Below are 11,510 nucleotides of genomic sequence, written 5' to 3' on the forward strand. Positions count from 1 at the left end.
TCCTCTTTCCAGATACCCTGGAAATCCAGTCTCATGCAGCTAATCCTTCTTCTATCAAATGGCTGACTGCAATGATCCCTTGTGGATGTGGAACTAAGAAGACGTAAGCTCCGGAGCTTCTGCAGCCATCTTGTGAGTCTGAGGGATGAGCCTGTCCAGGAAGGAGCCAACACTCCAGAGAGAAGAGCAAGGGGTCCATAGAGAGAAGCCAGTGGCCTTACAACACACGTGAGCCCTACATTTGGCAGCATAACAAGATGACCCCACCTCTGAGCTCTTCAGTTATATAGGCCACTAAAATCTCTTTTTGTTTGAGCCCCTTTAGGTTGAGTTTATGGCCTCTTGCCACAGAAAGTCACAATGAAAGCAAATTGCTTGACATAGCTTATAGGGTGGATATGATGTTACAATGTTAACAGGAGTGATCCTGTAACCCAGTGCCCCTCAGGCAAAACACTGCTAAAAGGTCCTTCCAACCAGTTCCAGCAACACCTCTGTCATTCACCTCAACTTTCTATTATTTCAGCACTTGTGGGGAAAACTCTTGGAGCAAGTCTGGTATTCCGGACAATTGATAGGAGCATTATGAAATGAGCAGTGGAAACACTCATGACCCTGGGTGATGTGGGGTGAAAAGGAGAAGAGGATAGAAAACTCGGTGAAATGAGAAGCAATATTCTCTCTGTTAAGAAACGTGATAGAGTGTGGTTAGAGGAATACGTATTCCGGCGCCTCTGTTCATCCAAAGGTTCTTTTCCACATGAGCAAAAGATACGAACTTCTTTCTTCTTTTCTCTCTCTCTCTCTGTCGTTTCTTCTATTGGCATACAGTCAATGCACAATGTTACACTTGTTTCTGATGTACGGCGAGTGTTAGACATCTCTACACGTTCCACTGCGCTCACCAAGAGTGTAGCAAGATACGATCTTGGATGTGGAATCTTGAAGAAGCCTGGCACAGTGAGGGGAAGGGAGGTGCAGCTACATGAAGCCTTCCTCAAAGGACTTGGTAGAGCCCAGATACATTTGAGCTCTCCTTATATACTTTGGCACTTTTCTCCAAAAGGGATCCAAGAGCATTCCAGAAATGGAGCTGGTAACCTTCAACACACCCTGGCAAAGTTCATAGGCGGGAGCAAAACAAAACATGTCCAAAGAGACCAAAGAGTTATTATTTTTGAATGAAAATTATGGTTGAGGAGAAACAGATGCTGAAGAGATATCCCAAGATAGGAAAATGTAGCGTAAAAGAGAAAACAATGGCACTAGAAAGGATGGAAACCTGAAGAAGAAAGAGCAAAAAAGATCAAATTCCCTTTTTAAACATACAATTGTAATGTTTGAATATGCCAGGTCATAAAAATGCACGTGCAACTCCAAGTTTGGCCTAAACATTTGATTTTCAGAAAAAAAAAAAGAAAAATGCAGGCCTGCCACGAAACCTCTGAACTGCCAAAAACAATTGTTTACATAGGGCAAAGTGTTTTCAGGACATCATGTACGCACTGCCTGCCCAGACCCTATTAAACTGGTGAAGCTAAGTGAAGTTTAGTAAAACTGAGTGGAGAAAAAAAAGGGAAGTGTAGTAAAGGGAGGGGGAGAAAGAAGAAGTTTAAAATGCTGAATCTCACCTGACTGTGCCGACATAATCTGATGTGCAAGTCACATCCTCACCAGAAAATGCAATTCTTTCTGGACATGTAAATCATTTTACTTGGTTCTGTCTTTCTGATAAATTTACCTCCAGGAGGAATTCTTGATGTTGGCAGAAAAAAAAAAAAATCAAAAGTGGATTTTAAAAAGCACAGATAGGATTTTTCCTAATTCTTGTAGCTTTGGTGGATGATTTTATGTTGAAGAGTGACAGAGTTGTTTTGGATTTCATGCTGCCTACACATAATTTCAACAAGACAACCTGGCTGGGTTTCCCCTTCAATTTCTGATTACAGAATGTAACCCTTGAAGAATAACCTTTCCCTTGGAGGAAAAAAAGTTAAAAGCTGCTTAATTCACTGAACTATTTGCAGGTTCTTTAATGTTGGGGGGGGGGGGGCTCGTGAGGGTGTGACCACCCTCATCACTTCCCATGACCATCCTGTATTTCCAGTAGGTACTCTCTTAATACGATCTAAAGAAATATACTACTCCTTTCCTTATATTTATCCTCACTCCCCGCTGCATTTTTTTTTTCTCTAAGGAATTTTCTGTTCTTGTTCCCCAATTCCTCTTCTGTCAGGCTTTATGGTGGAGCAGGCGTTGGTGTTTTTATCTACGTTCTCATTTCCTCCTCTCTCCCTTCTATTTTTCCGGAGCTCTCTTTCCTAAGAGAAATAAAAGAAAGGGGGGGCAGGGAGGAGGGATTTGGGGAGGTACCCAGTTCTGTACAGCGTTCGCTGCAAGATCACTATGCTTATGTTTCTGCGAAGTCAGAACTTCTTACTGGAAGCTTCAATCCGGTTTCCAACTCTTAAACCCTGCGTGAGGGGAGGGGGAACTCGAGCAGTTTTGAGAACTGGATTAGTGCCTTCCCACATTGGCAATCTGTGTTAGGAAAACAAGAGAGGCTGACAGATCTGCTTGTTTTATTTGTTTGGTCATTTCAAACCTTTGTTTCAAAATATTATTGAGAATAGTCAGAAGAGTTGAAATAAGGTAAAAGACATTTTAAAAATAAAGATTTGTTGAATATGACTGGAAGCAATCCATTTTCCCCCCCTTGGAGGAAAAAATATAAACTATTTTAAAACTTCTGTTTACAGAAAAACATGACATTGCGTATTTTGGCATTACGAATGTCTATATTTTAATCCTCATCATCTGTTTCTTTGTTTTTGTTTTTTTTACTGTTCACTGTTAATTAGCAAGTGGGGTCTTACAGATGCTAATCTGACCATAAAACACAAATGGTCCATAGAAGTGATCAAATTTCAAGCATTTGTTGAAAAAACCCATATATAAATTTTATTTGGTCTGTACTTCCCATTTGAAAATTGAAACCACATCCAGTAGGATCTATAATGCTTCTGTTCCAATATCTAAGCTTACTCATAAGCTTAAATTGTAGTCTTTAATGGATCATTCATAGATAATGGTAGATAATTTGTTAAAGAAGCATTGAAGGAATTCTTAACATCTCCTTCATTTCAGCTAAGAATGAAATTTAATGCTTTCTGGGTAAATGTTAATTTTAATACATGATTCTATTTTACAAAGGCTTCGTTTTCTTTTTCTTAATTTTTTTTAACACTTATTTATTTTTGAGAGGTAGAGTGTGAGCGGGAGAGGGACAGAGAGGGAGGGAGACACAGAATCCAAAGTAGGCTCCAGGATCCCAGCTGTCAACACAGAGCCCGACGCGGGGCTTGAACCCACGAACCGTGAGATCATGACCTGAGCTGAAGTTGGACGCTCAACCGACTGAGCCACCCAGGTGCCCCAACAAAGGCTTCGTTTTTAAAAAAAAATTAAGTAAATATTATTCCAAAGTCAGCATAAAATATAAAATGCGTGTGACGGGATGCCTGGGTGGTTCAGTCGATAGAACATGTAACTCTTGATCTCGAGGGCATAAGTTTAAGGCCCATGTTGGGCATAAAGCATACTTAAAATAAAATAAATGCATATGATGAGCAAAAATATATACCTTAAAAACTCTTATTTATCACAATTTACACTATGCTTCAAAATAAAACCTTTTTTCGCTTTCTTAAATTTCCCTGTTAATATTTTAAGTTCCCAAATTTAACATGCATGGAAGCTAACAGATTGGGGTATTGTGGATGATAGAAACACCTGCCTGTGGAATCCAAGAAAATCACCTTAAAACTGTAAGAACAAGTGAAATTTATTTCAGATATATATAGAGTCAACATACAAAAACTGATTAGCTTTCCTATTTACCACAATAACTGATTAGAAATGTCAGGGGGGAAATGGTCCATTTCATAATAACAACAAACCTAGAAAATAGCTGGAAATACAGTAAACATGAACATTTTCAAGACTTACGACAAAAATTATATGTAAAACAAAATTACTAAAAAACTATAAAAGAAGATCTAAATTACTAAACTGTAAGAGAAGATCTAAAAAGAGAAAAACACTCCCTTACAGATTGAACAGTCCAAATTTATAAAGTTATAAATTTTCTCTAAATTAATCTAGTAACTCAATGCAATCCCAATAAAACCTCAATAGGATTTTTATGAAACTCAGCCAACTCATTTGCAAGTTCATCTAGAAGAGAAAACATCAAAATAGCTTAAGAAAATTTTATTTAAAAAATTTTTTAATGTTTATTTATTTTTGAGAGACAGACAGAGCGTGAGCAGGGAGAGAGAGGGAGACCCAGAGTCTGAAGTAGGCTCCAGGCTCCAAGCTGTCAGCACAGAACCTGACACGGGGCTTGAACTCACAAATCGCGCGATCATGACCTGAGCCGAAGTCAGATGCTTAACCGACTGAGCCGCTCAGGCACCCCAAGAAAATTTTAACATGAGAAAAGTTAGGAGGGACTTTCTATCCTGTGTATGAAAATGTGCTGTAAGCTATACTAACTTTAAAAGTGTGATAATGGTACTAAAATGGACAAATGGATCAACAGAGTCAGAGCCAGGTATGTGTATATATACTAGAAGCTGCACATATGGTAAGGGCTTTCAACAGGAGCAGGGAGCTGATTTATGTGAGAGAGGAAAGCGTTCCAGAGGAAGCTTTTGGCACGGACTTCCTGCATCTCTGTTCTGCAGTCAGGTGGGCCCCACGTGGGCCCCAAGTTCCCTGCCTATACTGAGTTCCCATAAATGTATACAAGGTACAGTATATATACACCACAAAGGAAAAACTGGATAGATTTTATTACATAAAATTGTAAAACTTTTATTTGATGAAGACCATAAATAACATTTGAAAACTAGTGAAGTCTGAGAAAATATATTTGCAGCATAAAAAACAGGCAAAGGATTAATATATGGACACACAAAAAGAAACTGTACAATATTTTAATGAGACAGATTTTAATAAAATATAGGCACAAGAGGGGCACCTGGGTGGCTCAGTTGGTTACGTGCCTGACTTCTTGATTTCAGCTCAGGTCATGATCTCACGGTTTATAAGTTTGAGCCCTATGTCGGGCTCTGACTAACAGTGCAGAGGCTGCTTGGGATTCTCTCTCTCTCTGTCTCCCTCTCTCTCTGTCTCTCAAAGTAAATAAATAAACTTTAAAATATATATATATATACATAGGCAAAAGAGATAGAATCAATGGCCTAATAAATATATGAAAAGATAGCCTCACTAGTTCTTAGGAAAATGCAGGTGAAATCAACATTGAGATATGGCCTTCTACTCCTCAGCCCCTCAAACTGGCAGAAATAAAAGCTGATTAAAATACATGTGGCCAACAATGTAGGGTAATGCCTACTTTCATATACCATTAGTAGAAGTATACTAAGTCAACTGTTTTGGAGCCTTTTATCCTCCAGAAAGAGTCACATGCGAGGACAGTTGTACATACACTGTGTGCAATAAAGGAGGAAAATGCAAATAAAGGAAATGCTTCTCTGTAGGGGAATGGGTAAAGAAAATCATGGGACACTGAGAGTATATATCTCTGTTATAAAGAATGCTGATACAAAACATAAGTAGAACTATAGCCCTTAACATGGAAAGAAGGAAGTCACAAGGCAATGCCCTCACCTGACAAATATTAATACTGATTGAGCTTCTCAACTGGTCAGGCACTGCCGTAGACTCTGGGACACAGAAATAAGCAAAACAGGTCAAGTTCCTTCCCCGAGCAGCTTATACTCTAATGCAAGTTTGAAAATAAACAAATCAACAAATAAATGTCACCAATCGTGTTCAATAAGTGCTGTGAAGAAAAAGCAAGCATTGTGTGTCATTTTACTGCATTCAGCTGTAGGACAGAAACCCAAGCAGCCAAGGCTTGAATAAATAAGGATTATTTATTTATCAACGTGTAACGGAAATTCAGGCTAGGGAGAGGGAAGCTGAGGGTAGCTTACCAAAGAACGACGTTCCTTCCAGCTTTCTGCTGTACCATCCTCACTTGTGGCTTTTGTCCTCTTGCCTACAAGAAGCATACTGGCTGTGTGATTCGTCAGCATTCCAGGCGGGGACTATTCTTTTTTCAGTAAGCTCTACACCCAGCATGGGACTTGAACTCACGACCCTGAGATCAAGAGTCACGTGCTCTACCCACTGAGCCAGCCAGGTACCCCTCATGGGGCCTGTGTTAGATATGGCAGTCAAGGCGGTGACATCTGAGTAGAGACCTAGGTGAGGTGGAGGGAGTGAGCCTTGAGATGTTGGGCCTGAGGGAAAGGCTAGCGGTGAGGCCCATGGCGGGAGCAGGCCCATGTGTTTGAGAGCAGCAGGTTTTGTGGCCGGAGCAGAGTGAGGGCTGGGGTCAGAACACACAGGGTGTTCTGCATGGACCTTGGAGGTTTTTTTCTAAAGTTTTTATTTTGGAAAATATTCAACAGAAAAGTTCTAAGAATAATGAAAAGGACTCACGTACTCCTCATCTAGAATCTGGATCAGTGGTTGGCATTTTTGCCCCATTTGATTTATCTCTCACTCAAATCTCTCTTTCACTAAACGTATTTTGTATAACCCATTCAAGAGTAAGTTGCAGACATCAGGACTCTTAATCCCTATGCACTTTTCATGAGTCCATTAAAACAAGGACGTGTTCTTATATAATCATGGTGTGATTGTCAAATTCAGGAAATTGAACATTGATTAAACACCACTGTCTAATACATCCAAATTTCACCAATTGCCCCAGTAATGTCCTTTTCTTTCTGAATCAGGATTCAATCCTGGATCACACATTACCTGTAATCGTCATGTGTGTTTAGTGTGTAAACTGGAACCATTCCTCAACTGCTTTGTCTTTCATGACATCAATCTTTTTTAAGAGTACAGGCAAGTTTTGGGGAGGTTTTCCCTCAATTTGGGTGTATAAACGTTCTCTCATGATTACATTCAAGGCCTGTGCTTTAGACAGTGATGCTGCACAAACCACGTGTCCTCCTCGGTGTGTCGTATCAGGAGGCACGCAATGCCAGTTTGTCCCGTTGCTGGTGGTTTATGCTTCCGATCGCTCATTGAAGACGGTCTCCTCTGCATAGACACCTTTTCCTCTTGGTAAGTAATAAATCATTTGTGGGGAGATATTTGAGACTCTGTAAATATCCAGTTCCCCCCTCCCTCACCACCACCACCAATAAACTTTGACCCAATGGCCCCAAGGACTTCAGACTTTATATTGTGGGAAGCCACTAGAGGGTAATAGTGTGATTCCAATATTTTAAAAAATTACATCTGTATGTAAGTGCTCAGTGCTAAAGGCTGGGAACATTGTTAAGCAAGTGATTAACTGTAGACTTCTACATTATTTAGGTATTTGAGAAGAATAACATGTCCTTGAACTACCTGGGTAATTTTTTTTAAAAATGTGTATTTTTTTTCATTGAAGTGTAGTTGACACACAATGTTTCAGTCGTTTCGGGGATACAACAGACTGATTTGACAAGTCTATACATTATGCTGTGCTGCAAGTGTCGCTCCCACCTGCACCATAGAATGCTACTAAAATACCACCGACTATATTCCCTACCCTGTACTTTTTATCCCCATGAATTAGTCATCCCCTGACCTGAAGCCTCTATCTCCCACTCCCCTTGACCCACTTTGCCTATCCCCTTACTCACTTCCCCTCTGGCAACCATCGATGCCTTCTTTGTATTTCTGGGTCTGGGTCTGCTTTTTTTGTTTGTTTGTTTCTCTGTTTGTTTTGTTTTTAATATTTCACATGTAAGCGAAATCATGTGGCATTTGTCTTTCTGTACCTGACTTATTTCACTTAGTGTAATGCTCTCTAGGTACATCCACGTTGTTATAAATGGCAAAATCTCATCTTTTTATGGTTGAGTCATATTCCATTGTATATATACCATGTCTTCTGTATTCATTCATCTATAGATGGACCCTTGGGTTGCTTCCATATCTTAGCTGTTGTAAATAACGTTACAGGAAACACTCAGGTGCATATATCTTTTCAAGTTAGTGTTTGCATTTTCTTTGGGTAAATACCCAGTAGTGGAATTGCTGGATCGTATGGTATTGCTTTTTTTTAATGAAATTAATTTAAAATTTAAATTCCAGTATAGTTAACATACAGTATTATATTACTTTCAGGTGTACCATGTAGTAATTCAACACTTCCATACATCACCCGGTGTCCCTCACAAGTGCACTCCTTAATCCCCATCACCTATTTAACATATCCCTCCACCCACCTCCCCTCTGGTAACTATCAGTTTGTTCTCTAGTTAAGAGTCTGTTTCTTGGTTTGTGTCCCTCTCCTTTTTCTTTCTTTGGTCTTTTTTTCTCTAATTACTGTACCCGAGTGAAATCATATGGTATTTCTCTGAGTTATTTTGCTTAGCATTATACTCTCTAGCTCCATCCATATCATGGCAAATGGCAAGATTTCATTTTTTATGGCTGAATAATATTCCGTGTGTGTGTGTGTGTGTGTGTGTGTGTGTGTGTAATCCATTCATTTTCTTTATCCATTCATCTATCAATCAATGGACACTGGCTGCTTCCATAACTTGGCTATTGTAAATAATGAGGTATAATAAACGCAGAGGTGCATGTATCCCTTTGAATTGGTGTTTTTACATTTTGGGGGAGTACATCCCAGTAATGTGATTACTAGATAATAAGGTAGTTCTACTTTTAACTTTTTGAGAAACCTCCATACTGTTTTCCATAATGATTGCATCAGTTTGCATTCCCACCAACAGTACAAGAGGGTTCATTTTTCTCCACATCCTTGGCAATACTTGCTCTTTCTTGTGTTTTTGATTTTAGCCATTCTGACTGGTGTGAGGTGATATCTCAAGGTAGTTTTTTTTTTTTCCTCTCATTTCCCTGATGATGAGTGATGTTGAGCACCTTTTCATGTGCCTGTTAGCCATCTGGATGTCTTCTTTAGAGAAATGTCTATACATTTCTTCTGTGCATTTTTAAATTGGATTATTTGAGGTCTTTTGGTGTTGGGTTGTATAAGTCCTTTATATATTTTGGATGCTAACTCTTTATTGGATATGTCATTTGCAAATATCTTCCCCCATTCTGTAGGTTACTGTTTAGTCTTGTTGATCATTTCCTTTCCTGTGCAGAAGCTTTTTATTTTGATATAGTCCCAACAGTTTATTTTGCCTTAGGTGATTGATCTAGAAAAATGTTGCTATGGCCAATGCCAGATAAGTTACTGCCTGTGCTCTCTTCTGGGATTTTTATAGTTTCAGGTCTCATATTTGGGTTCTTAATCCATTTTGAGTTTCTTTTTTGTTTTTCTTTTGTGTTGGTGTAAGAAAGTGTTCCAGTTTCATTATTTTGCACGTAGCTGTTCAGTTTTCCAAACACCATTTGTTGAAGAGACTGTTTTTTCCCATTGAATATTCTTTCCTACTTTGTTGAAGATTAACTGACCATATAATTGTGGGTTTATTTATGGGTTTTCTATTCTCTTCTATTGATCTATGTTTCTATTTTTGTGTCAGTATCATACTGTTTTGATTACTAAGACTTTGTAATATAACTTGAAATCTGTAATCCTGATACCTCCATCTTTGCTTTTCTTTTTCACAATTGCTTTGGCTATTCGGGCCTTTTGTGACTCCATATAAATTCTAGGATCATTTGTTCTAGTTCTGTTGAAAAATGCTGTTGGTATTTTGACAGGGATTGCATTAAATGTGTAGACACTCTGGATAGTATGGACTTTTTAACAATATGTGTTCTTTCAGTCTCTGAGCAAGGAATGTCCTTTATGTGTCATTTCTTGGTGTCATCTTCAATTTCTTTCATCAGTGTTTTATAGTTTTCAGAGTACAGGCCTTTCTCCTCTTTGGTTAGGTTTATTCCTAAGCATCTTATTATTTTCGGTGTATTGTAAATGGGATTTTCTTTTCTTTTTTTTTTAATGTTTCTCATTTGTTTATTTATTTGTTTGTTTAGAAAGTGCAAGGTGGGGGAGGGGCAGAGAGAGAGAGAGAGAGAGAGAGAGAGGAGAGAGGAGAGAATCCCAAGCAGGCTCCACACTGTCAGCACAGAGCCTGACACAGGGCTCGAACTCACAAATCGTGAGATCAAGACCTGAGCCGAAATCAAGATTCAGATGCTTAACCTGCTGAGCCAGCCAGGTGCCTGGGACTGTTTTCTTAATTTCTCCTTCTGCTGATTCATTGTTAGTATATATAATGTAACAGACTTCTTCATATTGCTTTTGTATCCTTTGACTTTACTGAATTCATTCATCAATTCTAGTAGTTTTTTGGCAGAGTCTTTAGGGTTCTCCCTATATAGCATCGTATCATCTGCAAATTGTGAAACTTTTACTCCTTTCTTACCGATATGGATACCTTGGTACTTCTATTTTTAATTTTTTGAGGAAACTCCATACTATGAAAATAATTCTTCCAAAACATGAACAAAGTCTGGAGTCAGGCCGATATGGAGTTAGGCCCAAAACATCTATCACTAGCTGCGTAAATTGAGGAATTTATTTACTCTCTGTGATTCAAGTTCTTCATCTGTAAACTAAGACTAATATTAGTTTTGTATGAATTAAATAAGAAAAAAATAGGTAAAACACCTAGTACACAAAGCAATCTCTGAATTCTTTTTTATTGTTTTTTCCCCTCATAAATTTCCAATTGCACTCTTTATAGTGGCTTCTTTCCATCAGATATGCTTGTTATTTTTCACATCTTAAAAATTCCATCTTCCCTCAGTCCAGTTTCTTTTCTTCCTTCACCTCTTGAAAGACCTGCCTATTCTCTGTGTGCTCACGTCCTCACTTCTAACTCTGTTCCCATGCTGCAGGGATTTGCCTGCCAAACTTCCTCCACTCCAGAAACAGGCCCTTCCCCAGGTCCCGTCAGCCTCCTGTTGTCAGTTCAGTGGTCACTTGTCAGTCTCTTAACCTTTCCATTCTTGGAAAGCTCTCTTCTCGTGGCTTCTGCCACCTTTGTGTATGGATGCTCTCCCAGATCTCAGGTTGGGCCTTCCCAGTCGTCCTTGTGGGATTCTGTCTCTTTGGCCTTTAAAAGCCAGTCTTCCTCTGGCTTCAGTCCTTGGCCCTCTTATCTCTTGGCTCCAATAATACAACATCCCTCAGAGAATTCCTTCCCTAAACACCTGATCTGAAACACAGAGTCATTCACTGTAATATTTTTAGCACTAGGACTAATTGGAAATCTTATTCATTGATGTGTTTACATGTTTATTTTCTGTCCCCAGAGGTTCCCCCTCTGGATTGTAACTTCAGTGAGAAACAGATCTCGCTTCTTCAGTGCTTTTTCCTAAATGCTGACAGTGAGTGACCAGTTTGATGAATGAATGAACTCTACACATTCTTTTTGAGCCATTTCTTTACTTCAGGCATTACCGACTACCTTTATGATAAT

Source organism: Panthera onca, chromosome A1 (genome assembly GCF_046562875.1).
Source record: "Panthera onca isolate mPanOnc1 chromosome A1, mPanOnc1 haplotype 2, whole genome shotgun sequence".
Lineage (NCBI taxonomy): Eukaryota > Metazoa > Chordata > Mammalia > Carnivora > Felidae > Panthera > Panthera onca.